The 26,270-nt window shown below is 39.6% G+C and overlaps 24 non-coding genes across 24 annotated transcripts; all 24 read left to right on the top strand.

Annotated features, from left to right (window-relative positions):
- Window positions 1-614: 614 nt before the first annotated feature.
- On the top strand, window positions 615-688 carry trnat-agu. Its single transcript has one exon. It is a non-coding gene; the product is annotated as a tRNA-Thr (tRNA).
- Window positions 689-1,678: 990 nt separating this feature from the next.
- trnat-agu lies at window positions 1,679-1,752 on the top strand. The gene has a single exon. It is a non-coding gene; the product is annotated as a tRNA-Thr (tRNA).
- Window positions 1,753-2,757: 1,005 nt separating this feature from the next.
- Window positions 2,758-2,831, top strand: trnat-agu. Its single transcript has one exon. It is a non-coding gene; the product is annotated as a tRNA-Thr (tRNA).
- Window positions 2,832-3,821: 990 nt separating this feature from the next.
- On the top strand, window positions 3,822-3,895 carry trnat-agu. Its single transcript has one exon. It is a non-coding gene; the product is annotated as a tRNA-Thr (tRNA).
- A 1,597-nt stretch (window positions 3,896-5,492) lies between these two features.
- Window positions 5,493-5,566, top strand: trnat-agu. The gene has a single exon. It is a non-coding gene; the product is annotated as a tRNA-Thr (tRNA).
- Window positions 5,567-6,556: 990 nt separating this feature from the next.
- Window positions 6,557-6,630, top strand: trnat-agu. Its single transcript has one exon. It is a non-coding gene; the product is annotated as a tRNA-Thr (tRNA).
- A 989-nt stretch (window positions 6,631-7,619) lies between these two features.
- trnat-agu lies at window positions 7,620-7,693 on the top strand. Its single transcript has one exon. It is a non-coding gene; the product is annotated as a tRNA-Thr (tRNA).
- A 992-nt stretch (window positions 7,694-8,685) lies between these two features.
- On the top strand, window positions 8,686-8,759 carry trnat-agu. Its single transcript has one exon. It is a non-coding gene; the product is annotated as a tRNA-Thr (tRNA).
- Window positions 8,760-9,761: 1,002 nt separating this feature from the next.
- On the top strand, window positions 9,762-9,835 carry trnat-agu. Its single transcript has one exon. It is a non-coding gene; the product is annotated as a tRNA-Thr (tRNA).
- A 1,000-nt stretch (window positions 9,836-10,835) lies between these two features.
- trnat-agu lies at window positions 10,836-10,909 on the top strand. Its single transcript has one exon. It is a non-coding gene; the product is annotated as a tRNA-Thr (tRNA).
- Window positions 10,910-11,908: 999 nt separating this feature from the next.
- On the top strand, window positions 11,909-11,982 carry trnat-agu. Its single transcript has one exon. It is a non-coding gene; the product is annotated as a tRNA-Thr (tRNA).
- A 1,002-nt stretch (window positions 11,983-12,984) lies between these two features.
- On the top strand, window positions 12,985-13,058 carry trnat-agu. Its single transcript has one exon. It is a non-coding gene; the product is annotated as a tRNA-Thr (tRNA).
- Window positions 13,059-14,050: 992 nt separating this feature from the next.
- On the top strand, window positions 14,051-14,124 carry trnat-agu. Its single transcript has one exon. It is a non-coding gene; the product is annotated as a tRNA-Thr (tRNA).
- A 991-nt stretch (window positions 14,125-15,115) lies between these two features.
- Window positions 15,116-15,189, top strand: trnat-agu. Its single transcript has one exon. It is a non-coding gene; the product is annotated as a tRNA-Thr (tRNA).
- A 990-nt stretch (window positions 15,190-16,179) lies between these two features.
- Window positions 16,180-16,253, top strand: trnat-agu. The gene has a single exon. It is a non-coding gene; the product is annotated as a tRNA-Thr (tRNA).
- Window positions 16,254-17,255: 1,002 nt separating this feature from the next.
- Window positions 17,256-17,329, top strand: trnat-agu. The gene has a single exon. It is a non-coding gene; the product is annotated as a tRNA-Thr (tRNA).
- A 1,002-nt stretch (window positions 17,330-18,331) lies between these two features.
- trnat-agu lies at window positions 18,332-18,405 on the top strand. Its single transcript has one exon. It is a non-coding gene; the product is annotated as a tRNA-Thr (tRNA).
- Window positions 18,406-19,407: 1,002 nt separating this feature from the next.
- trnat-agu lies at window positions 19,408-19,481 on the top strand. Its single transcript has one exon. It is a non-coding gene; the product is annotated as a tRNA-Thr (tRNA).
- A 1,001-nt stretch (window positions 19,482-20,482) lies between these two features.
- trnat-agu lies at window positions 20,483-20,556 on the top strand. Its single transcript has one exon. It is a non-coding gene; the product is annotated as a tRNA-Thr (tRNA).
- Window positions 20,557-21,547: 991 nt separating this feature from the next.
- Window positions 21,548-21,621, top strand: trnat-agu. Its single transcript has one exon. It is a non-coding gene; the product is annotated as a tRNA-Thr (tRNA).
- A 992-nt stretch (window positions 21,622-22,613) lies between these two features.
- On the top strand, window positions 22,614-22,687 carry trnat-agu. Its single transcript has one exon. It is a non-coding gene; the product is annotated as a tRNA-Thr (tRNA).
- Window positions 22,688-23,679: 992 nt separating this feature from the next.
- Window positions 23,680-23,753, top strand: trnat-agu. Its single transcript has one exon. It is a non-coding gene; the product is annotated as a tRNA-Thr (tRNA).
- A 992-nt stretch (window positions 23,754-24,745) lies between these two features.
- trnat-agu lies at window positions 24,746-24,819 on the top strand. The gene has a single exon. It is a non-coding gene; the product is annotated as a tRNA-Thr (tRNA).
- Window positions 24,820-25,811: 992 nt separating this feature from the next.
- On the top strand, window positions 25,812-25,885 carry trnat-agu. The gene has a single exon. It is a non-coding gene; the product is annotated as a tRNA-Thr (tRNA).
- The last annotated feature ends 385 nt before the right edge of the window (window positions 25,886-26,270 follow it).

Below are 26,270 nucleotides of genomic sequence, written 5' to 3'. Positions count from 1 at the left end.
CAAAAGGGTTGTATTTTGAATGAGTTGAAACTTACTGTGTGAGTTTAACTCTTCCATTTGACAAAGTCCCCATCTCATGGTAGGTTAATTACTTACATTAACTGATTCATCTGCTTTTTCTTAGGTTTTTACCATTTTTAATCTCGAGATCCAACTGAGAAATGTAGTTTCCCCAAAACAACCAAAATGATGAAGAAATCGTGTATGATTCTGAATGTTTACTCATATCTCGCGATATTCCCACTTTGGGTCCCAAACCATGGTTTAAGAATCCATGTCAGAGTATCTTGAGTTTATTCAGTTTGAGACCCAAATGAAAAATGTACTGTCTTCGGATGACCGAAATTAAGAAGAAATAGCTTGTGACTCAAAATGTTTACTGATATCGCGCTGCCCACCTCTCACATACTCGGGCCCACTTTGGGTCCCAAAACATAGCTTAAGAAATCCTGTTGCTAGACAATTGAAAGAGTTCATATCATTCCAATATTAGTAAATAACATCTGTTTTGTGACGTGATTTTGCAAGACAGAGATATGGGTTAAATGAATGAGACATGTTTGAAATAAATACGTGTAGCGGTGTTCTGACCTGCAACATACTTGGCATCTACAGGCGCTGTGGCTTAGTTGGTTAAAGCGCCTGTTTAGTAAACAGGAGATCCTGAGTTTGAATCTCAGCAGAGCCTTTTCAAACATGTCATTGAACATATTGGTGGAGAGTGTTCTGCTTTTCTCAACCAATGAGTCTTGAGAATTTGGAGTGATGAGAGGAGAAAAGATGTGAGGAGGATGCAATTGAGATATTCCAATTTCACGGAAAAAGGGAACTTTTTCAAAGAATCACAACGTACCAACTGTCTCAAGTTCAGCTGGTTCTTCAGTTGATTCATTTCGATCGCTAAATGAAGAGTTCAGCCAGCTTGTACAGGTCTCTGTCAGAGCATGAGTAGGCTTTACAAGCAATCTTTGGTAGCTCGCTGTGATCCTATAGTGTTTAGTACTCTGCGTTTTGGCCGCAGGAACCCCATCTCAATCCGTGTCACGGCAAAGAATTTCCATTTCAAAAGGGTTGTAATTTTGAATGAGTTGAAACTTACTGTGTGAGTTTAACTCTTCCATTTGACAAAGTCCCCATCTCATGGTAGGTTAATTACTTACATTAACTGATTCATCTGCTTTTTCTTAGGTTTTTACCATTTTTAATCTCGAGATCCAACTGAGAAATGTAGTTTCCCAAAACAACCAAAATGATGAAGAAATCGTGTATGATTCTGAATGTTTACTCATATCTCGCGATATTCCCACTTTGGGTCCCAAACCATAGTTTAAGAATCCATGTCAGAGTATCTTGAGTTTATTCAGTTTGAGACCCAAATGAAAAATGTACTGTCTTCGGATGACCGAAATTAAGAAGAAATAGCTTGTGACTCAAAATGTTTACTGATATCGCGCTGCCCACCTCTCACATACTCGGGCCCACTTTGGGTCCCAAAACATAGCTTAAGAAATCCTGTTGCTAGACAATTGAAAGAGTTCATATCGATTCCAATATTAGTAAATAACATCTGTTTTGTGACGTGATTTTGCAAGACAGAGATATGGGTTAAATGAATGAGACATGTTTGAAATAAATACGTGTAGCGGTGTTCTGACCTGCAACATACTTGGCATCTACAGGCGCTGTGGCTTAGTTGGTTAAAGCGCCTGTCTAGTAAACAGGAGATCCTGAGTTCGAATCTCAGCAGAGCCTTTTCAAACATGTCATTGAACATATTGGTGGAGAGTGTTCTGCTTTTCTCAACCAATGAGTCTTGAGAATTTGGAGTGATGAGAGGAGAAAAGATGTGAGGAGGATGCAATTGAGATATTCCAATTTCACGGAAAAAGGAACTTTTTCAAAGAATCACAACGTACCAACTGTCTCAAGTTCAGCTGGTTCTTCAGTTGATTCATTTCGAGCGCTAAATGAAGAGTTCAGCCAGCTTGTACAGGTCTCTGTCAGAGCATGAGTAGGCTTTACAAGCAATCTTTGGTAGCTCGCTGTGATCCTATAGTGTTTAGTAGGGTCTCTGCGTTGTGGCCGCAGGAACCCCATTCTGAATCCCATTCACGGCAAAGAATTTCCATTTCAAAAGGGTTGTATTTTGAATGAGTTGAAACTTACTGTGTGTGTTAAGAAACTCAATAACTCTTCCATTTGACAAAGTCCCCATCTCATGGTAGGTTAATTACTTACATTAACTGATTCATCTGCTTTTTCTTAGGTTTTTACCATTTTTAATCCCGAGATCCAACTGAGAAATGTAGTTTCCCCAAAACAACCAAAATGATGAAGAAATCGTGTATGATTCTGAATGTTTACTCATATCTCGCGATATTCCCACTTTGGGTCCCAAACCATAGTTTAAGAATCCATGTCAGAGTATCTTGAGTTTATTCAGTTTGAGACCCAAATGAAAAATGTACTGTCTTCGGATGACCGAAATTAAGAAGAAATAGCTTGTGACTCAAAATGTTTACTGATATCGCGCTGCCCACCTCTCACATACTCGGGCCCACTTTGGGTCCCAAAACATAGCTTAAGAAATCCTGTTGCTAGACAATTGAAAGAGTTCATATCGATTCCAATATTAGTAAATAACATCTGTTTTGTGACGTGATTTTGCAAGACAGAGATATGGGTTAAATGAATGAGACATGTTTGAAATAAATACGTGTAGCGGTGTTCTGACCTGCAACATACTTGGCATCTACAGGCGCTGTGGCTTAGTTGGTTAAAGCGCCTGTTTAGTAAACAGGAGATCCTGAGTTTGAATCTCAGCAGAGCCTTTTCAAACATGTCATTGAACATATTGGTGGAGAGTGTTCTGCTTTTCTCAACCAATGAGTCTTGAGAATTTGGAGTGATGAGAGGAGAAAAGATGTGAGGAGGATGCAATTGAGATATTCCAATTTCACGGAAAAAGGGAACTTTTTCAAAGAATCACAACGTACCAACTGTCTCAAGTTCAGCTGGTTCTTCAGTTGATTCATTTCGATCGCTAAATGAAGAGTTCAGCCAGCTTGTACAGGTCTCTGTCAGAGCATGAGTAGGCTTTACAAGCAATCTTTGGTAGCTCGCTGTGATCCTATAGTGTTTAGTACTCTGCGTTTTGGCCGCAGGAACCCCGGTCTCAATCCGTGTCACGGCAAAGAATTTCCATTTCAAAAGGGTTGTAATTTTGAATGAGTTGAAACTTACTGTGTGAGTTTAACTCTTCCATTTGACAAAGTCCCCATCTCATGGTAGGTTAATTACTTACATTAACTGATTCATCTGCTTTTTCTTAGGTTTTTACCATTTTTAATCTCGAGATCCAACTGAGAAATGTAGTTTCCCCAAAACAACCAAAATGATGAAGAAATCGTGTATGATTCTGAATGTTTACTCATATCTCGCGATATTCCCACTTTGGGTCCCAAACCATAGTTTAAGAATCCATGTCAGAGTATCTTGAGTTTATTCAGTTTGAGACCCAAATGAAAAATGTACTGTCTTCGGATGACCGAAATTAAGAAGAAATAGCTTGTGACTCAAAATGTTTACTGATATCGCTGCCCACCTCTCACATACTCGGGCCCACTTTGGGTCCCAAAACATAGCTTAAGAAATCCTGTTGCTAGACAATTGAAAGAGTTCATATCGATTCCAATATTAGTAAATAACATCTGTTTTGTGACGTGATTTTGCAAGACAGAGATATGGGTTAAATGAATGAGACATGTTTGAAATAAATACGTGTAGCGGTGTTCTGACCTGCAACATACTTGGCATCTACAGGCGCTGTGGCTTAGTTGGTTAAAGCGCCTGTCTAGTAAACAGGAGATCCTGAGTTCGAATCTCAGCAGAGCCTTTTCAAACATGTCATTGAACATATTGGTGGAAAGGTAAGAGTGGAGAGTGTTCTACTTTTCTCAACCAATGAGTCTTGAGAATTTGGAGTGATGAGAGGAGAAAAGATGTGAGGAGGATGAAATTGAGATATTCCAATTTCACGGAAAAAGGGAACTTTTTCAAAGAATTACAACGTACCAACTGTCTCAAGTTCAGCTGGTTCTTCAGTTGATTCATTTCAAGCGTTAAATGAAGAGTTCAGCCAGCTTGTACAGGTCTCTGTCAGAGCATGAGTAGGCTTTACAAGCAATCTTTGGTAGCTCGCTGTGATCCTATAGTGTTTAGTACTCTGCGTTGTGGCCGCAGGAACCCCGGTCTCAATCCGTGTCACGGCAAAGAATTTCCATTTCAAAAGGGTTGTAATTTTGAATGAGTTGAAACTTACTGTGTGAGTTAAGAAACTCAATAACTCTTCCATTTGACAAAGTCCCCATCTCATGGTAGGTTAATTACTTACATTAAGTGATTCATCTGCTTTTTCTAAGGTTTTTACCATTTTTAATCCCGAGATCCAACTGAGAAATGTAGTTTCCCCAAAACAACCTGTCATGTTTGTCATTTATTATCATGTCTTGTCCCTGTGCTCCCCATTCTATTCGTTTCCCTCTGCTGGTCTTATTTGGTTCTTTCCCTCCTTCTATCCCTCTCTCTCCCCCCTCCCTCTCTCACTCTCTCGCTCTCTCTTCTCTCTATCGTTCCGTTCCTGCTCCCAGCTGTTCCTATTCCCCTAATCATCATTTAGTCTTCCCACACCTGTTCCCGATCCTTTCCCCTGATTAGAGTCCCTATTTATTCCTTTGTGTTCCGTTCCTGTCCCGTCGGTTCCTTGTTTAGTATTTCACCATGCTGTGATTGCGTTTCGCCCTGTCCTGTCGTGTTTTTGCTGTGATTGTGTATCGCCCTGTCCTGTCGTGTTTTTTGCCTTCATCAGATGCTGCGTGTGAGCAGGTGTCTCTGTCAACTACGGCCTGCGCCTACCCGAAGCGACCTGCAGTCTGTGGCCGCTTCTCCTGTTATTCCCCTCTACAGACTAGAGGATTTCTGTTATTCCCTGTTTGGACTTGAATAAACTCTGTTTCTGTTAAGTCGCTTTTGGGTCCTCTTTCACCTGCATGACACAACCAAAATTATGAAGAAATCGTGTATGATTCTGAATGTTTACTCATATCTCGCGATATTCCCACTTTGGGTCCCAAACCATAGTTTAAGAATCCATGTCAGAGTATCTTGAGTTTATTCAGTTTGAGACCCAAATGAAAAAATGTACTGTCTTCGGATGACCGAAATTAAGAAGAAATAGCTTGTGACTCAAAATGTTTACTGATATCGCGCTGCCCACCTCTCACATACTCGGGCCCACTTTGGGTCCCAAAACATAGCTTAAGAAATCCTGTTGCTAGACAGTTGAAGGAGTTCATATCGATTCCAATATTAGTAAATAACATCTGTTTTGTGACGTGATTTTGCAAGACAGAGATATGGGTTAAATGAATGAGACATGTTTGAAATAAATACGTGTAGCGGTGTTCTTACCTGCAACATAATTGGCATCTACAGGCGCTGTGGCTTAGTTGGTTAAAGCGCCTGTCTAGTAAACAGGAGATCCTGAGTTTGAATCTCAGCAGAGCCTTTTCAAACATGTCATTGAACATATTGGTGGAGAGTGTTCTGCTTTTCTCAACCAATGAGTCTTGAGAATTTGGAGTGATAAGAGGAGAAAAGATGTGAGGAGGATGCAATTGAGATATTCCAATTTCACGGAAAAGGGAACTTTTTGTTAAGAATTACAACGTACCAACTGTCTCAAGTTCAGCTGGTTCTTCAGTTGATTCATTTCCGCGCTAAATGAAGAGTTCAGCCAGCTTGTACAGGTCTCTGTCAGAGCATGAGTAGGCTTTACAAGCAATCTTTGGTAGCTCGCTGTGATCCTATAGTGTTTAGTACTCTGCGTTGTGGCCGCAGGAACCCCATTCTGAATCCCATTCACGGCAAAGAATTTCCATTTCAAAAGGGTTGTATTTTGAATGAGTTGAAACTTACTGTGTGAGAAACTTAACTCTTCCATTTGACAAAGTCCCCATCTCATGGTAGGTTAATTACTTACATTAACTGATTCATCTGCTTTTTCTTAGGTTTTTACCATTTTTAATCTCGAGATCCAACTGAGAAATGTAGTTTCCCCAAAACAACCAAAATGATGAAGAAATCGTGTATGATTCTGAATGTTTACTCATATCTCGCGATATTCCCACTTTGGGTCCCAAACCATAGTTTAAGAATCCATGTCAGAGTATCTTGAGTTTATTCAGTTTGAGACCCAAATGAAAATGTACTGTCTTCGGATGACCGAAATTAAGAAGAAATAGCTTGTGACTCAAAATGTTTACTGATATCGCGCTGCCCACCTCTCACATACTGGGCCACTTTGGGTCCCAAAACATAGCTTAAGAAATCCTGTTGCTAGACAATTGAAGGAGTTCATATCGATTCCAATATTAGTAAATAACATCTGTTTTGTGACGTGATTTTGCAAGACAGAGATATGGGTTAAATGAATGAGACATGTTTGAAATAAATACGTGTAGCGGTGTTCTTACCTGCAACATACTTGGCATCTACAGGCGCTGTGGCTTAGTTGGTTAAAGCGCCTGTCTAGTAAACAGGAGATCCTGAGTTCGAATCTCAGCAGAGCCTTTTCAAACATGTCATTGAACATATTGGTGGAGAGTGTTCTGCTTTTCTCAACCAATGAGTCTTGAGAATTTGGAGTGATGAGAGGAGAAAAGATGTGAGGAGGATGAAATTGAGATATTCCAATTTCACGGAAAAAGGGAACTTTTTCAAAGAATTACAACGTACCAACTGTCTCAAGTTCAGCTGGTTCTTCAGTTGATTCATTTCGAGCGCTAAATGAAGAGTTCAGCCAGCTTGTACAGGTCTCTGTCAGAGCATGAGTAGGCTTTACAAGCAATCTTTGGTAGCTCGCTGTGATCCTATAGTGTTTAGTACTCTGCGTTGTGGCCGCAGGAACCCCATTCTGAATCCCGTTCACGGCAAAGAATTTCCATTTCAAAAGGGTTGTAATTTTGAATGAGTTGAAACTTACTGTGTGAGTTTAACTCTTCCATTTGACAAAGTCCCCATCTCATGGTAGGTTAATTACTTACATTAACTGATTCATCTGCTTTTTCTTAGGTTTTTACCATTTTTAATCCCGAGATCCAACTGAGAAATGTAGTTTCCCCAAAACAACCAAAATGATGAAGAAATCGTGTATGATTCTGAATGTTTACTCATATCTCGCGATATTCCCACTTTGGGTCCCAAATCATAGTTTAAGAATCCATGTCAGAGTATCTTGAGTTTATTCAGTTTGAGACCCAAATGAAAATGTACTGTCTTCGGATGACCGAAATTAAGAAGAAATAGCTTGTGACTCAAAATGTTTACTGATATCGCGCTGCCCCCTCTCACATACTCAGGCCACTTTGGGTCCCAAAACATAGCTTAAGAAATCCTGTTGCTAGACAATTGAAGGAGTTCATATCGATTCCAATATTAGTAAATAACATCTGTTTTGTGACGTGATTTTGCAAGACAGAGATATGGGTTAAATGAATGAGACATGTTTGAAATAAATACGTGTAGCGGTGTTCTGACCTGCAACATACTTGGCATCTACAGGTGCTGTGGCTTAGTTGGTTAAAGCGCCTGTTTAGTAAACAGGAGATCCTGAGTTCGAATCTCAGCAGAGCCTTTTCAAACATGTCATTGAACATATTGGTGGAGAGTGTTCTGCTTTTCTCAACCAATGAGTCTTGAGAATTTGGAGTGATGAGAGGAGAAAAGATGTGAGGAGGATGAAATTGAGATATTCCAATTTCACGGAAAAAGGGAACTTTTTCAAAGAATTACAACGTACCAACTGTCTCAAGTTCAGCTGGTTCTTCAGTTGATTCATTTCAAGCGCTAAATGAAGAGTTCAGCCAGCTTGTACAGGTCTCTGTTAGAGCATGAGTAGGCTTTACAAGCAATCTTTGGTAGCTCGCTGTGATCCTATAGTGTTTAGTACTCTGCGTTGTGGCCGCAGGAACCCCGGTCTCAATCCGTGTCACGGCAAAGAATTTCCATTTCAAAAGGGTTGTAATTTTGAATGAGTTGAAACTTACTGTGTGAGTTTAACTCTTCCATTTGACAAAGTCCCCATCTCATGGTAGGTTAATTACTTACATTAACTGATTCATCTGCTTTTTCTTAGGTTTTTACCATTTTTAATCTCGAGATCCAACTGAGAAATGTAGTTTCCCCAAAACAACCAAAATGATGAAGAAATCGTGTATGATTCTGAATGTTTACTCATATCTCGCGATATTCCCACTTTGGGTCCCAAACCATGGTTTAAGAATCCATGTCAGAGTATCTTGAGTTTATTCAGTTTGAGACCCAAATGAAAAATGTACTGTCTTCGGATGACCGAAATTAAGAAGAAATAGCTTGTGACTCAAAATGTTTACTGATATCGCGCTGCCCACCTCTCACATACTCGGGCCCACTTTGGGTCCCAAAACATAGCTTAAGAAATCCTGTTGCTAGACAATTGAAAGAGTTCATATCGATTCCAATATTAGTAAATAACATCTGTTTTGTGACGTGATTTTGCAAGACAGAGATATGGGTTAAATGAATGAGACATGTTTGAAATAAATACGTGTAGCGGTGTTCTGACCTGCAACATACTTGGCATCTACAGGCGCTGTGGCTTAGTTGGTTAAAGCGCCTGTCTAGTAAACAGGAGATCCTGAGTTCGAATCTCAGCAGAGCCTTTTCAAACATGTCATTGAACATATTGGTGGAGAGTGTTCTGCTTTTCTCAACCAATGAGTCTTGAGAATTTGGAGTGATGAGAGGAGAAAAGATGTGAGGAGGATGCAATTGAGATATTCCAATTTCACGGAAAAAGTGAACTTTTTCAAAGAATCACAACGTACCAACTGTCTCAAGTTCAGCTGGTTCTTCAGTTGATTCATTTCGAGCGCTAAATGAAGAGTTCAGCCAGCTTGTACAGGTCTCTGTCAGAGCATGAGTAGGCTTTACAAGCAATCTTTGGTAGCTCGCTGTGATCCTATAGTGTTTAGTACTCTGCGTTGTGGCCGCAGGAACCCCATTCTGAATCCCATTCACGGCAAAGAATTTCCATTTCAAAAGGGTTGTATTTTGAATGAGTTGAAACTTACTGTGTGTGTTAAGAAACTCAATAACTCTTCCATTTGACAAAGTCCCCATCTCATGGTAGGTTAATTACTTACATTAACTGATTCATCTGCTTTTTCTTAGGTTTTTACCATTTTTAATCTCGAGATCCAACTGAGAAATGTAGTTTCCCCAAAACAACCAAAATGATGAAGAAATCGTGTATGATTCTGAATGTTTACTCATATCTCGCGATATTCCCACTTTGGGTCCCAAACCATAGTTTAAGAATCCATGTCAGAGTATCTTGAGTTTATTCAGTTTGAGACCCAAATGAAAAATGTACTGTCTTCGGATGACCGAAATTAAGAAGAAATAGCTTGTGACTCAAAATGTTTACTGATATCGCGCTGCCCACCTCTCACATACTCGGGCCCACTTTGGGTCCCAAAACATAGCTTAAGAAATCCTGTTGCTAGACAATTGAAAGAGTTCATATCGATTCCAATATTAGTAAATAACATCTGTTTTGTGACGTGATTTTGCAAGACAGAGATATGGGTTAAATGAATGAGACATGTTTGAAATAAATACGTGTAGCGGTGTTCTGACCTGCAACATACTTGGCATCTACAGGCGCTGTGGCTTAGTTGGTTAAAGCGCCTGTCTAGTAAACAGGAGATCCTGAGTTCGAATCTCAGCAGAGCCTTTTCAAACATGTCATTGAACATATTGGTGGAGAGTGTTCTGCTTTTCTCAACCAATGAGTCTTGAGAATTTGGAGTGATGAGAGGAGAAAGATGTGAGGAGGATGCAATTGAGATATTCCAATTTCACGGAAAAGTGAACTTTTTCAAAGAATCACAACGTACCAACTGTCTCAAGTTCAGCTGGTTCTTCAGTTGATTCATTTCGAGCGCTAAATGAAGAGTTCAGCCAGCTTGTACAGGTCTCTGTCAGAGCATGAGTAGGCTTTACAAGCAATCTTTGGTAGCTCGCTGTGATCCTATAGTGTTTAGTACTCTGCGTTGTGGCCGCAGGAACCCCATTCTGAATCCCATTCACGGCAAAGAATTTCCATTTCAAAAGGGTTGTATTTTGAATGAGTTGAAACTTACTGTGTGTGTTAAGAAACTCAATAACTCTTCCATTTGACAAAGTCCCCATCTCATGGTAGGTTAATTACTTACATTAACTGATTCATCTGCTTTTTCTTAGGTTTTTACCATTTTTAATCTCGAGATCCAACTGAGAAATGTAGTTTCCCCAAAACAACCAAAATGATGAAGAAATCGTGTATGATTCTGAATGTTTACTCATATCTCGCGATATTCCCACTTTGGGTCCCAAACCATAGTTTAAGAATCCATGTCAGAGTATCTTGAGTTTATTCAGTTTGAGACCCAAATAAAAAATGTACTGTCTTCGGATGACCGAAATTAAGAAGAAATAGCTTGTGACTCAAAACGTTTACTGATATCGCGCTGCCCACCTCTCACATACTCGGGCCCACTTTGGGTCCCAAAACATAGCTTAAGAAATCCTGTTGCTAGACAATTGAAAGAGTTCATATCGATTCCAATATTAGTAAATAACATCTGTTTTGTGACGTGATTTTGCAAGACAGAGATATGGGTTAAATGAATGAGACATGTTTGAAATAAATACGTGTAGCGGTGTTCTGACCTGCAACATACTTGGCATCTACAGGCGCTGTGGCTTAGTTGGTTAAAGCGCCTGTCTAGTAAACAGGAGATCCTGAGTTCGAATCTCAGCAGAGCCTTTTCAAACATGTCATTGAACATATTGGTGGAGAGTGTTCTGCTTTTCTCAACCAATGAGTCTTGAGAATTTGGAGTGATGAGAGGAGAAAAGATGTGAGGAGGATGCAATTGAGATATTCCAATTTCACGGAAAAAGGGAACTTTTTCAAAGAATCACAACGTACCAACTGTCTCAAGTTCAGCTGGTTCTTCAGTTGATTCATTTCGATCGCTAAATGAAGAGTTCAGCCAGCTTGTACAGGTCTCTGTCAGAGCATGAGTAGGCTTTACAAGCAATCTTTGGTAGCTCGATGTGATCCTATAGTGTTTAGTACTCTGCGTTGTGGCCGCAGGAACCCCATTCTGAATCCCATTCACGGCAAAGAATTTCCATTTCAAAAGGGTTGTATTTTGAATGAGTTGAAACTTACTGTGTGTGTTAAGAAACTCAATAACTCTTCCATTTGACAAAGTCCCCATCTCATGGTAGGTTAATTACTTACATTAACTGATTCATCTGCTTTTTCTTAGGTTTTTACCATTTTTAATCTCGAGATCCAACTGAGAAATGTAGTTTCCCAAAACAACCAAAATGATGAAGAAATCGTGTATGATTCTGAATGTTTACTCATATCTCGCGATATTCCCACTTTGGGTCCCAAATCATAGTTTAAGAATCCATGTCAGAGTATCTTGAGTTTATTCAGTTTGAGACCCAAATGAAAAATGTACTGTCTTCGGATGACCGAAATTAAGAAGAAATAGCTTGTGACTCAAAATGTTTACTGATATCGCTGCCCACCTCTCACATACTCGGGCCCACTTTGGGTCCCAAAACATAGCTTAAGAAATCCTGTTGCTAGACAATTGAAGGAGTTCATATCGATTCCAATATTAGTAAATAACATCTGTTTTGTGACGTGATTTTGCAAGACAGAGATATGGGTTAAATGAATGAGACATGTTTGAAATAAATACGTGTAGCGGTGTTCTGACCTGCAACATACTTGGCATCTACAGGCGCTGTGGCTTAGTTGGTTAAAGCGCCTGTCTAGTAAACAGGAGATCCTGAGTTCGAATCTCAGCAGAGCCTTTTCAAACATGTCATTGAACATATTGGTGGAGAGTGTTCTGCTTTTCTCAACCAATGAGTCTTGAGAATTTGGAGTGATGAGAGGAGAAAAGATGTGAGGAGGATGCAATTGAGATATTCCAATTTCACGGAAAAAGTGAACTTTTTCAAAGAATCACAACGTACCAACTGTCTCAAGTTCAGCTGGTTCTTCAGTTGATTCATTTCGAGCGCTAAATGAAGAGTTCAGCCAGCTTGTACAGGTCTCTGTCAGAGCATGAGTAGGCTTTACAAGCAATCTTTGGTAGCTCGCTGTGATCCTATAGTGTTTAGTACTCTGCGTTGTGGCCGCAGGAACCCCATTCTGAATCCCATTCACGGCAAAGAATTTCCATTTCAAAAGGGTTGTATTTTGAATGAGTTGAAACTTACTGTGTGTGTTAAGAAACTCAATAACTCTTCCATTTGACAAAGTCCCCATCTCATGGTAGGTTAATTACTTACATTAACTGATTCATCTGCTTTTTCTTAGGTTTTTACCATTTTTAATCTCGAGATCCAACTGAGAAATGTAGTTTCCCCAAAACAACCAAAATGATGAAGAAATCGTGTATGATTCTGAATGTTTACTCATATCTCGCGATATTCCCACTTTGGGTCCCAAACCATAGTTTAAGAATCCATGTCAGAGTATCTTGAGTTTATTCAGTTTGAGACCCAAATGAAAAATGTACTGTCTTCGGATGACCGAAATTAAGAAGAAATAGCTTGTGACTCAAAATGTTTACTGATATCGCGCTGCCCACCTCTCACATACTCGGGCCCACTTTGGGTCCCAAAACATAGCTTAAGAAATCCTGTTGCTAGACAATTGAAGGAGTTCATATCGATTCCAATATTAGTAAATAACATCTGTTTTGTGACGTGATTTTGCAAGACAGAGATATGGGTTAAATGAATGAGACATGTTTGAAATAAATACGTGTAGCGGTGTTCTTACCTGCAACATACTTGGCATCTACAGGCGCTGTGGCTTAGTTGGTTAAAGCGCCTGTCTAGTAAACAGGAGATCCTGAGTTCGAATCTCAGCAGAGCCTTTTCAAACATGTCATTGAACATATTGGTGGAGAGTGTTCTGCTTTTCTCAACCAATGAGTCTTGAGAATTTGGAGTGATGAGAGGAGAAAAGATGTGAGGAGGATGAAATTGAGATATTCCAATTTCACGGAAAAAGGGAACTTTTTCAAAGAATTACAACGTACCAACTGTCTCAAGTTCAGCTGGTTCTTCAGTTGATTCATTTCGAGCGCTAAATGAAGAGTTCAGCCAGCTTGTACAGGTCTCTGTCAGAGCATGAGTAGGCTTTACAAGCAATCTTTGGTAGCTCGCTGTGATCCTATAGTGTTTAGTACTCTGCGTTGTGGCCGCAGGAACCCCATTCTGAATCCCGTTCACGGCAAAGAATTTCCATTTCAAAAGGGTTGTAATTTTGAATGAGTTGAAACTTACTGTGTGAGTTTAACTCTTCCATTTGACAAAGTCCCCATCTCATGGTAGGTTAATTACTTACATTAACTGATTCATCTGCTTTTTCTTAGGTTTTTACCATTTTTAATCTCGAGATCCAACTGAGAAATGTAGTTTCCCCAAAACAACCAAAATGATGAAGAAATCGTGTATGATTCTGAATGTTTACTCATATCTCGCGATATTCCCACTTTGGGTCCCAAACCATAGTTTAAGAATCCATGTCAGAGTATCTTGAGTTTATTCAGTTTGAGACCCAAATGAAAAATGTACTGTCTTCGGATGACCGAAATTAAGAAGAAATAGCTTGTGACTCAAAATGTTTACTGATATCGCGCTGCCCACCTCTCACATACTCGGGCCCACTTTGGGTCCCAAAACATAGCTTAAGAAATCCTGTTGCTAGACAATTGAAAGAGTTCATATCGATTCCAATATTAGTAAATAACATCTGTTTTGTGACGTGATTTTGCAAGACAGAGATATGGGTTAAATGAATGAGACATGTTTGAAATAAATACGTGTAGCGGTGTTCTGACCTGCAACATACTTGGCATCTACAGGCGCTGTGGCTTAGTTGGTTAAAGCGCCTGTCTAGTAAACAGGAGATCCTGAGTTCGAATCTCAGCAGAGCCTTTTCAAACATGTCATTGAACATATTGGTGGAGAGTGTTCTGCTTTTCTCAACCAATGAGTCTTGAGAATTTGGAGTGATGAGAGGAGAAAAGATGTGAGGAGGATGAAATTGAGATATTCCAATTTCACGGAAAAAGGGAACTTTTTCAAAGAATTACAACGTACCAACTGTCTCAAGTTCAGCTGGTTCTTCAGTTGATTCATTTCGAGCGCTAAATGAAGAGTTCAGCCAGCTTGTACAGGTCTCTGTCAGAGCATGAGTAGGCTTTACAAGCAATCTTTGGTAGCTCGCTGTGATCCTATAGTGTTTAGTACTCTGCGTTGTGGCCGCAGGAACCCCATTCTGAATCCCGTTCACGGCAAAGAATTTCCATTTCAAAAGGGTTGTAATTTTGAATGAGTTGAAACTTACTGTGTGAGTTTAACTCTTCCATTTGACAAAGTCCCCATCTCATGGTAGGTTAATTACTTACATTAACTGATTCATCTGCTTTTTCTTAGGTTTTTACCATTTTTAATCTCGAGATCCAACTGAGAAATGTAGTTTCCCCAAAACAACCAAAATGATGAAGAAATCGTGTATGATTCTGAATGTTTACTCATATCTCGCGATATTCCCACTTTGGGTCCCAAACATAGTTTAAGAATCCATGTCAGAGTATCTTGAGTTTATTCAGTTTGAGACCCAAATGAAAAATGTACTGTCTTCGGATGACCGAAATTAAGAAGAAATAGCTTGTGACTCAAAATGTTTACTGATATCGCGCTGCCCACCTCTCACATACTCGGGCCCACTTTGGGTCCCAAAACATAGCTTAAGAAATCCTGTTGCTAGACAATTGAAGGAGTTCATATCGATTCCAATATTAGTAAATAACATCTGTTTTGTGACGTGATTTTGCAAGACAGAGATATGGGTTAAATGAATGAGACATGTTTGAAATAAATACGTGTAGCGGTGTTCTGACCTGCAACATACTTGGCATCTACAGGCGCTGTGGCTTAGTTGGTTAAAGCGCCTGTCTAGTAAACAGGAGATCCTGAGTTCGAATCTCAGCAGAGCCTTTTCAAACATGTCATTGAACATATTGGTGGAGAGTGTTCTGCTTTTCTCAACCAATGAGTCTTGAGAATTTGGAGTGATGAGAGGAGAAAAGATGTGAGGAGGATGAAATTGAGATATTCCAATTTCACGGAAAAGGAACTTTTTCAAAGAATTACAACGTACCAACTGTCTCAAGTTCAGCTGGTTCTTCAGTTGATTCATTTCAGCGCTAAATGAAGAGTTCAGCCAGCTTGTACAGGTCTCTGTCAGAGCATGAGTAGGCTTTACAAGCAATCTTTGGTAGCTCGCTGTGATCCTATAGTGTTTAGTACTCTGCGTTGTGGCCGCAGGAACCCCATTCTGAATCCCGTGTCACGGCAAAGAATTTCCATTTCAAAAGGGTTGTAATTTTGAATGAGTTGAAACTTACTGTGTGAGTTTAACTCTTCCATTTGACAAAGTCCCCATCTCATGGTAGGTTAATTACTTACATTAACTGATTCATCTGCTTTTTCTTAGGTTTTTACCATTTTTAATCTCGAGATCCAACTGAGAAATGTAGTTTCCCCAAAACAACCAAAATGATGAAGAAATCGTGTATGATTCTGAATGTTTACTCATATCTCGCGATATTCCCACTTTGGGTCCCAAACCATGGTTTAAGAATCCATGTCAGAGTATCTTGAGTTTATTCAGTTTGAGACCCAAATGAAAAATGTACTGTCTTCGGATGACCGAAATTAAGAAGAAATAGCTTGTGACTCAAAATGTTTACTGATATCGCGCTGCCCACCTCTCACATACTCGGGCCCACTTTGGGTCCCAAAACATAGCTTAAGAAATCCTGTTGCTAGACAATTGAAAGAGTTCATATCGATTCCAATATTAGTAAATAACATCTGTTTTGTGACGTGATTTTGCAAGACAGAGATATGGGTTAAATGAATGAGACATGTTTGAAATAAATACGTGTAGCGGTGTTCTGACCTGCAACATACTTGGCATCTACAGGCGCTGTGGCTTAGTTGGTTAAAGCGCCTGTCTAGTAAACAGGAGATCCTGAGTTCGAATCTCAGCAGAGCCTTTTCAAACATGTCATTGAACATATTGGTGGAGAGTGTTCTGCTTTTCTCAACCAATGAGTCTTGAGAATTTGGAGTGATGAGAGGAGAAAAGATGTGAGGAGGATGCAATTGAGATATTCCAATTTCACAGAAAAAGTGAACTTTTTCAAAGAATCACAACGTACCAACTGTCTCAAGTTCAGCTGGTTCTTCAGTTGATTCATTTCGAGCGCTAAATGAAGAGTTCAGCCAGCTTGTACAGGTCTCTGTCAGAGCATGAGTAGGCTTTACAAGCAATCTTTGGTAGCTCGCTGTGATCCTATAGTGTTTAGTACTCTGCGTTGTGGCCGCAGGAACCCCATTCTGAATCCCATTCACGGCAAAGAATTTCCATTTCAAAAGGGTTGTATTTTGAATGAGTTGAAACTTACTGTGTGTGTTAAGAAACTCAATAACTCTTCCATTTGACAAAGTCCCCATCTCATGGTAGGTTAATTACTTACATTAACTGATTCATCTGCTTTTTCTTAGGTTTTTACCATTTTTAATCTCGAGATCCAACTGAGAAATGTAGTTTCCCCAAAACAACCAAAATGATGAAGAAATCGTGTATGATTCTGAATGTTTACTCATATCTCGCGATATTCCTACTTTGGGTCCCAAACCATGGTTTAAGAATCCATGTCAGAGTATCTTGAGTTTATTCAGTTTGAGACCCAAATAAAAAATGTACTGTCTTCGGATGACCGAAATTAAGAAGAAATAGCTTGTGACTCAAAACGTTTACTGATATCGCGCTGCCCACCTCTCACATACTCGGGCCCACTTTGGGTCCCAAAACATAGCTTAAGAAATCCTGTTGCTAGACAATTGAAAGAGTTCATATCGATTCCAATATTAGTAAATAACATCTGTTTTGTGACGTGATTTTGCAAGACAGAGATATGGGTTAAATGAATGAGACATGTTTGAAATAAATACGTGTAGCGGTGTTCTGACCTGCAACATACTTGGCATCTACAGGCGCTGTGGCTTAGTTGGTTAAAGCGCCTGTCTAGTAAACAGGAGATCCTGAGTTCGAATCTCAGCAGAGCCTTTTCAAACATGTCATTGAACATATTGGTGGAGAGTGTTCTGCTTTTCTCAACCAATGAGTCTTGAGAATTTGGAGTGATGAGAGGAGAAAAGATGTGAGGAGGATGCAATTGAGATATTCCAATTTCACGGAAAAAGTGAACTTTTTCAAAGAATCACAACGTACCAACTGTCTCAAGTTCAGCTGGTTCTTCAGTTGATGCATTTCGAGCGCTAAATGAAGAGTTCAGCCAGCTTGTACAGGTCTCTGTCAGAGCATGAGTAGGCTTTACAAGCAATCTTTGGTAGCTCGATGTGATCCTATAGTGTTTAGTACTCTGCGTTGTGGCCGCAGGAACCCCATTCTGAATCCCATTCACGGCAAAGAATTTCCATTTCAAAAGGGTTGTATTTTGAATGAGTTGAAACTTACTGTGTGTGTTAAGAAACTCAATAACTCTTCCATTTGACAAAGTCCCCATCTCATGGTAGGTTAATTACTTACATTAACTGATTCATCTGCTTTTTCTTAGGTTTTTACCATTTTTAATCTCGAGATCCAACTGAGAAATGTAGTTTCCCCAAAACAACCAAAATGATGAAGAAATCGTGTATGATTCTGAATGTTTACTCATATCTCGCGATATTCCCACTTTGGGTCCCAAACCATAGTTTAAGAATCCATGTCAGAGTATCTTGAGTTTATTCAGTTTGAGACCCAAATAAAAAATGTACTGTCTTCGGATGACCGAAATTAAGAAGAAATAGCTTGTGACTCAAAATGTTTACTGATATCGCGCTGCCCACCTCTCACATACTCGGGCCCACTTTGGGTCCCAAAACATAGCTTAAGAAATCCTGTTGCTAGACAATTGAAAGAGTTCATATCGATTCCAATATTAGTAAATAACATCTGTTTTGTGACGTGATTTTGCAAGACAGAGATATGGGTTAAATGAATGAGACATGTTTGAAATAAATACGTGTAGCGGTGTTCTGACCTGCAACATACTTGGCATCTACAGGCGCTGTGGCTTAGTTGGTTAAAGCGCCTGTCTAGTAAACAGGAGATCCTGAGTTCGAATCTCAGCAGAGCCTTTTCAAACATGTCATTGAACATATTGGTGGAGAGTGTTCTGCTTTTCTCAACCAATGAGTCTTGAGAATTTGGAGTGATGAGAGGAGAAAAGATGTGAGGAGGATGCAATTGAGATATTCCAATTTCACGGAAAAAGTGAACTTTTTCAAAGAATCACAACGTACCAACTGTCTCAAGTTCAGCTGGTTCTTCAGTTGATTCATTTCGAGCGCTAAATGAAGAGTTCAGCCAGCTTGTACAGGTCTCTGTCAGAGCATGAGTAGGCTTTACAAGCAATCTTTGGTAGCTCGCTGTGATCCTATAGTGTTTAGTACTCTGCGTTGTGGCCGCAGGAACCCCATTCTGAATCCCATTCACGGCAAAGAATTTCCATTTCAAAAGGGTTGTATTTTGAATGAGTTGAAACTTACTGTGTGTGTTAAGAAACTCAATAACTCTTCCATTTGACAAAGTCCCCATCTCATGGTAGGTTAATTACTTACATTAACTGATTCATCTGCTTTTTCTTAGGTTTTTACCATTTTTAATCCCGAGATCCAACTGAGAAATGTAGTTTCCCCAAAACAACCAAAATGATGAAGAAATCGTGTATGATTCTGAATGTTTACTCATATCTCGCGATATTCCCACTTTGGGTCCCAAACCATAGTTTAAGAATCCATGTCAGAGTATCTTGAGTTTATTCAGTTTGAGACCCAAATGAAAAATGTACTGTCTTCGGATGACCGAAATTAAGAAGAAATAGCTTGTGACTCAAAATGTTTACTGATATCGCGCTGCCCACCTCTCACATACTCGGGCCCACTTTGGGTCCCAAAACATAGCTTAAGAAATCCTGTTGCTAGACAATTGAAGGAGTTCATATCGATTCCAATATTAGTAAATAACATCTGTTTTGTGACGTGATTTTGCAAGACAGAGATATGGGTTAAATGAATGAGACATGTTTGAAATAAATACGTGTAGCGGTGTTCTGACCTGCAACATACTTGGCATCTACAGGCGCTGTGGCTTAGTTGGTTAAAGCGCCTGTCTAGTAAACAGGAGATCCTGAGTTCGAATCTCAGCAGAGCCTTTTCAAACATGTCATTGAACATATTGGTGGAGAGTGTTCTGCTTTTCTCAACCAATGAGTCTTGAGAATTTGGAGTGATGAGAGGAGAAAAGATGTGAGGAGGATGCAATTGAGATATTCCAATTTCACGGAAAAAGGAACTTTTTCAAAGAATCACAACGTACCAACTGTCTCAAGTTCAGCTGGTTCTTCAGTTGATTCATTTCGAGCGCTAAATGAAGAGTTCAGCCAGCTTGTACAGGTCTCTGTCAGAGCATGAGTAGGCTTTACAAGCAATCTTTGGTAGCTCGCTGTGATCCTATAGTGTTTAGTACTCTGCGTTGTGGCCGCAGGAACCCCATTCTGAATCCCATTCACGGCAAAGAATTTCCATTTCAAAAGGGTTGTATTTTGAATGAGTTGAAACTTACTGTGTGTGTTAAGAAACTCAATAACTCTTCCATTTGACAAAGTCCCCATCTCATGGTAGGTTAATTACTTACATTAACTGATTCATCTGCTTTTTCTTAGGTTTTTACCATTTTTAATCTCGAGATCCAACTGAGAAATGTAGTTTCCCCAAAACAACCAAAATGATGAAGAAATCGTGTATGATTCTGAATGTTTACTCATATCTCGCGATATTCCCACTTTGGGTCCCAAACCATAGTTTAAGAATCCATGTCAGAGTATCTTGAGTTTATTCAGTTTGAGACCCAAATGAAAAATGTACTGTCTTCGGATGACCGAAATTAAGAAGAAATAGCTTGTGACTCAAAATGTTTACTGATATCGCGCTGCCCACCTCTCACATACTCGGGCCCACTTTGGGTCCCAAAACATAGCTTAAGAAATCCTGTTGCTAGACAATTGAAGGAGTTCATATCGATTCCAATATTAGTAAATAACATCTGTTTTGTGACGTGATTTTGCAAGACAGAGATATGGGTTAAATGAATGAGACATGTTTGAAATAAATACGTGTAGCGGTGTTCTGACCTGCAACATACTTGGCATCTACAGGCGCTGTGGCTTAGTTGGTTAAAGCGCCTGTCTAGTAAACAGGAGATCCTGAGTTCGAATCTCAGCAGAGCCTTTTCAAACATGTCATTGAACATATTGGTGGAGAGTGTTCTGCTTTTCTCAACCAATGAGTCTTGAGAATTTGGAGTGATGAGAGGAGAAAAGATGTGAGGAGGATGAAATTGAGATATTCCAATTTCACGGAAAAAGGGAACTTTTTCAAAGAATTACAACGTACCAACTGTCTCAAGTTCAGCTGGTTCTTCAGTTGATTCATTTCGAGCGCTAAATGAAGAGTTCAGCCAGCTTGTACAGGTCTCTGTCAGAGCATGAGTAGGCTTTACAAGCAATCTTTGGTAGCTCGCTGTGATCCTATAGTGTTTAGTACTCTGCGTTGTGGCCGCAGGAACCCCATTCTGAATCCCATTCACGGCAAAGAATTTCCATTTCAAAAGGGTTGTATTTTGAATGAGTTGAAACTTACTGTGTGAGTTTAACTCTTCCATTTGACAAAGTCCCCATCTCATGGTAGGTTAATTACTTACATTAACTGATTCATCTGCTTTTTCTTAGGTTTTTACCATTTTTAATCTCGAGATCCAACTGAGAAATGTAGTTTCCCCAAAACAACCAAAATGATGAAGAAATCGTGTATGATTCTGAATGTTTACTCATATCTCGCGATATTCCCACTTTGGGTCCCAAACCATAGTTTAAGAATCCATGTCAGAGTATCTTGAGTTTATTCAGTTTGAGACCCAAATGAAAAATGTACTGTCTTCGGATGACCGAAATTAAGAAGAAATAGCTTGTGACTCAAAATGTTTACTGATATCGCGCTGCCCACCTCTCACATACTCGGGCCCACTTTGGGTCCCAAAACATAGCTTAAGAAATCCTGTTGCTAGACAATTGAAGGAGTTCATATCGATTCCAATATTAGTAAATAACATCTGTTTTGTGACGTGATTTTGCAAGACAGAGATATGGGTTAAATGAATGAGACATGTTTGAAATAAATACGTGTAGCGGTGTTCTGACCTGCAACATACTTGGCATCTACAGGCGCTGTGGCTTAGTTGGTTAAAGCGCCTGTCTAGTAAACAGGAGATCCTGAGTTCGAATCTCAGCAGAGCCTTTTCAAACATGTCATTGAACATATTGGTGGAGAGTGTTCTGCTTTTCTCAACCAATGAGTCTTGAGAATTTGGAGTGATGAGAGGAGAAAAGATGTGAGGAGGATGAAATTGAGATATTCCAATTTCACGGAAAAAGGGAACTTTTTCAAAGAATTACAACGTACCAACTGTCTCAAGTTCAGCTGGTTCTTCAGTTGATTCATTTCGAGCGCTAAATGAAGAGTTCAGCCAGCTTGTACAGGTCTCTGTCAGAGCATGAGTAGGCTTTACAAGCAATCTTTGGTAGCTCGCTGTGATCCTATAGTGTTTAGTACTCTGCGTTGTGGCCGCAGGAACCCCATTCTGAATCCCGTTCACGGCAAAGAATTTCCATTTCAAAAGGGTTGTAATTTTGAATGAGTTGAAACTTACTGTGTGAGTTTAACTCTTCCATTTGACAAAGTCCCCATCTCATGGTAGGTTAATTACTTACATTAACTGATTCATCTGCTTTTTCTTAGGTTTTTACCATTTTTAATCTCGAGATCCAACTGAGAAATGTAGTTTCCCCAAAACAACCAAAATGATGAAGAAATCGTGTATGATTCTGAATGTTTACTCATATCTCGCGATATTCCCACTTTGGGTCCCAAACCATAGTTTAAGAATCCATGTCAGAGTATCTTGAGTTTATTCAGTTTGAGACCCAAATGAAAAATGTACTGTCTTCGGATGACCGAAATTAAGAAGAAATAGCTTGTGACTCAAAATGTTTACTGATATCGCGCTGCCCACCTCTCACATACTCGGGGCCACTTTGGGTCCCAAAACATAGCTTAAGAAATCCTGTTGCTAGACAATTGAAGGAGTTCATATCGATTCCAATATTAGTAAATAACATCTGTTTTGTGACGTGATTTTGCAAGACAGAGATATGGGTTAAATGAATGAGACATGTTTGAAATAAATACGTGTAGCGGTGTTCTTACCTGCAACATACTTGGCATCTACAGGCGCTGTGGCTTAGTTGGTTAAAGCGCCTGTCTAGTAAACAGGAGATCCTGAGTTCGAATCTCAGCAGAGCCTTTTCAAACATGTCATTGAACATATTGGTGGAGAGTGTTCTGCTTTTCTCAACCAATGAGTCTTGAGAATTTGGAGTGATGAGAGGAGAAAAGATGTGAGGAGGATGAAATTGAGATATTCCAATTTCACGGAAAAAGGGAACTTTTTCAAAGAATTACAACGTACCAACTGTCTCAAGTTCAGCTGGTTCTTCAGTTGATTCATTTCGAGCGCTAAATGAAGAGTTCAGCCAGCTTGTACAGGTCTCTGTCAGAGCATGAGTAGGCTTTACAAGCAATCTTTGGTAGCTCGCTGTGATCCTATAGTGTTTAGTACTCTGCGTTGTGGCCGCAGGAACCCCATTCTGAATCCCGTTCACGGCAAAGAATTTCCATTTCAAAAGGGTTGTAATTTTGAATGAGTTGAAACTTACTGTGTGAGTTTAACTCTTCCATTTGACAAAGTCCCCATCTCATGGTAGGTTAATTACTTACATTAACTGATTCATCTGCTTTTTCTTAGGTTTTTACCATTTTTAATCTCGAGATCCAACTGAGAAATGTAGTTTCCCCAAAACAACCAAAATGATGAAGAAATCGTGTATGATTCTGAATGTTTACTCATATCTCGCGATATTCCCACTTTGGGTCCCAAATCATAGTTTAAGAATCCATGTCAGAGTATCTTGAGTTTATTCAGTTTGAGACCCAAATGAAAAATGTACTGTCTTCGGATGACCGAAATTAAGAAGAAATAGCTTGTGACTCAAAATGTTTACTGATATCGCGCTGCCCACCTCTCACATACTCGGGCCCACTTTGGGTCCCAAAACATAACTTAAGAAATCCTGTTGCTAGACAATTGAAGGAGTTCATATCGATTCCAATATTAGTAAATAACATCTGTTTTGTGACGTGATTTTGCAAGACAGAGATATGGGTTAAATGAATGAGACATGTTTGAAATAAATACGTGTAGCGGTGTTCTTACCTGCAACATACTTGGCATCTACAGGCGCTGTGGCTTAGTTGGTTAAAGCGCCTGTCTAGTAAACAGGAGATCCTGAGTTCGAATCTCAGCAGAGCCTTTTCAAACATGTCATTGAACATATTGGTGGAGAGTGTTCTGCTTTTCTCAACCAATGAGTCTTGAGAATTTGGAGTGATGAGAGGAGAAAAGATGTGAGGAGGATGAAATTGAGATATTCCAATTTCACGGAAAAAGGGAACTTTTTCAAAGAATTACAACGTACCAACTGTCTCAAGTTCAGCTGGTTCTTCAGTTGATTCATTTCGAGCGCTAAATGAAGAGTTCAGCCAGCTTGTACAGGTCTCTGTCAGAGCATGAGTAGGCTTTACAAGCAATCTTTGGTAGCTCGCTGTGATCCTATAGTGTTTAGTACTCTGCGTTGTGGCCGCAGGAACCCCATTCTGAATCCCGTTCACGGCAAAGAATTTCCATTTCAAAAGGGTTGTAATTTTGAATGAGTTGAAACTTACTGTGTGAGTTTAACTCTTCCATTTGACAAAGTCCCCATCTCATGGTAGGTTAATTACTTACATTAACTGATTCATCTGCTTTTTCTTAGGTTTTTACCATTTTTAATCTCGAGATCCAACTGAGAAATGTAGTTTCCCCAAAACAACCAAAATGATGAAGAAATCGTGTATGATTCTGAATGTTTACTCATATCTCGCGATATTCCCACTTTGGGTCCCAAACCATAGTTTAAGAATCCATGTCAGAGTATCTTGAGTTTATTCAGTTTGAGACCCAAATGAAAAATGTACTGTCTTCGGATGACCGAAATTAAGAAGAAATAGCTTGTGACTCAAAATGTTTACTGATATCGCGCTGCCCACCTCTCACATACTCGGGCCCACTTTGGGTCCCAAAACATAGCTTAAGAAATCCTGTTGCTAGACAATTGAAGGAGTTCATATCGATTCCAATATTAGTAAATAACATCTGTTTTGTGACGTGATTTTGCAAGACAGAGATATGGGTTAAATGAATGAGACATGTTTGAAATAAATACGTGTAGCGGTGTTCTGACCTGCAACATACTTGGCATCTACAGGCGCTGTGGCTTAGTTGGTTAAAGCGCCTGTCTAGTAAACAGGAGATCCTGAGTTCGAATCTCAGCAGAGCCTTTTCAAACATGTCATTGAACATATTGGTGGAGAGTGTTCTGCTTTTCTCAACCAATGAGTCTTGAGAATTTGGAGTGATGAGAGGAGAAAAGATGTGAGGAGGATGAAATTGAGATATTCCAATTTCACGGAAAAAGGGAACTTTTTCAAAGAATTACAACGTACCAACTGTCTCAAGTTCAGCTGGTTCTTCAGTTGATTCATTTCAAGCGCTAAATGAAGAGTTCAGCCAGCTTGTACAGGTCTCTGTCAGAGCATGAGTAGGCTTTACAAGCAATCTTTGGTAGCTCGCTGTGATCCTATAGTGTTTAGTACTCTGCGTTGTGGCCGCAGGAACCCCATTCTCAATCCCATTCACGGCAAAGAATTTCCATTTCAAAGGGTTGTATTTTGAATGAGTTGAAACTTACTGTGTGTGTTTAAAACTCTTCCATTTGACAAAGTCCCCATCTCATGGTAGGTTAATTACTTACATTAACTGATTCATCTGCTTTTTCTTAGGTTTTTACCATTTTTAATCTCGAGATCCAACTGAGAAATGTAGTTTCCCCAAAACAACCAAAATGATGAAGAAATCGTGTATGATTCTGAATGTTTACTCATATCTCGCGATATTCCCACTTTGGGTCCCAAACCATGGTTTAAGAATCCATGTCAGAGTATCTTGAGTTTATTCAGTTTGAGACCCAAATGAAAAATGTACTGTCTTCGGATGACCGAAATTAAGAAGAAATAGCTTGTGACTCAAAATGTTTACTGATATCGCGCTGCCCACCTCTCACATACTCGGGCCCACTTTGGGTCCCAAAACATAGCTTAAGAAATCCTGTTGCTAGACAATTGAAAGAGTTCATATCGATTCCAATATTAGTAAATAACATCTGTTTTGTGACGTGATTTTGCAAGACAGAGATATGGGTTAAATGAATGAGACATGTTTGAAATAAATACGTGTAGCGGTGTTCTGACCTGCAACATACTTGGCATCTACAGGCGCTGTGGCTTAGTTGGTTAAAGCGCCTGTCTAGTAAACAGGAGATCCTGAGTTCGAATCTCAGCAGAGCCTTTTCAAACATGTCATTGAACATATTGGTGGAGAGTGTTCTGCTTTTCTCAACCAATGAGTCTTGAGAATTTGGAGTGATGAGAGGAGAAAGATGTGAGGAGGATGCAATTGAGATATTCCAATTTCACGGAAAAAGTGAACTTTTTCAAAGAATCACAACGTACCAACTGTCTCAAGTTCAGCTGGTTCTTCAGTTGATGCATTTCGAGCGCTAAATGAAGAGTTCAGCCAGCTTGTACAGGTCTCTGTCAGAGCATGAGTAGGCTTTACAAGCAATCTTTGGTAGCTCGCTGTGATCCTATAGTGTTTAGTACTCTGCGTTGTGGCCGCAGGAACCCCATTCTGAATCCCATTCACGGCAAAGAATTTCCATTTCAAAAGGGTT

Source organism: Oncorhynchus gorbuscha, linkage group LG10 (genome assembly GCF_021184085.1).
Source record: "Oncorhynchus gorbuscha isolate QuinsamMale2020 ecotype Even-year linkage group LG10, OgorEven_v1.0, whole genome shotgun sequence".
NCBI classification, from domain to species: domain Eukaryota; kingdom Metazoa; phylum Chordata; class Actinopteri; order Salmoniformes; family Salmonidae; genus Oncorhynchus; species Oncorhynchus gorbuscha.
The sequence above is the reverse complement of the archived record's forward strand: the minus strand, read 5'-3'. Positions and strand labels throughout refer to the sequence as shown.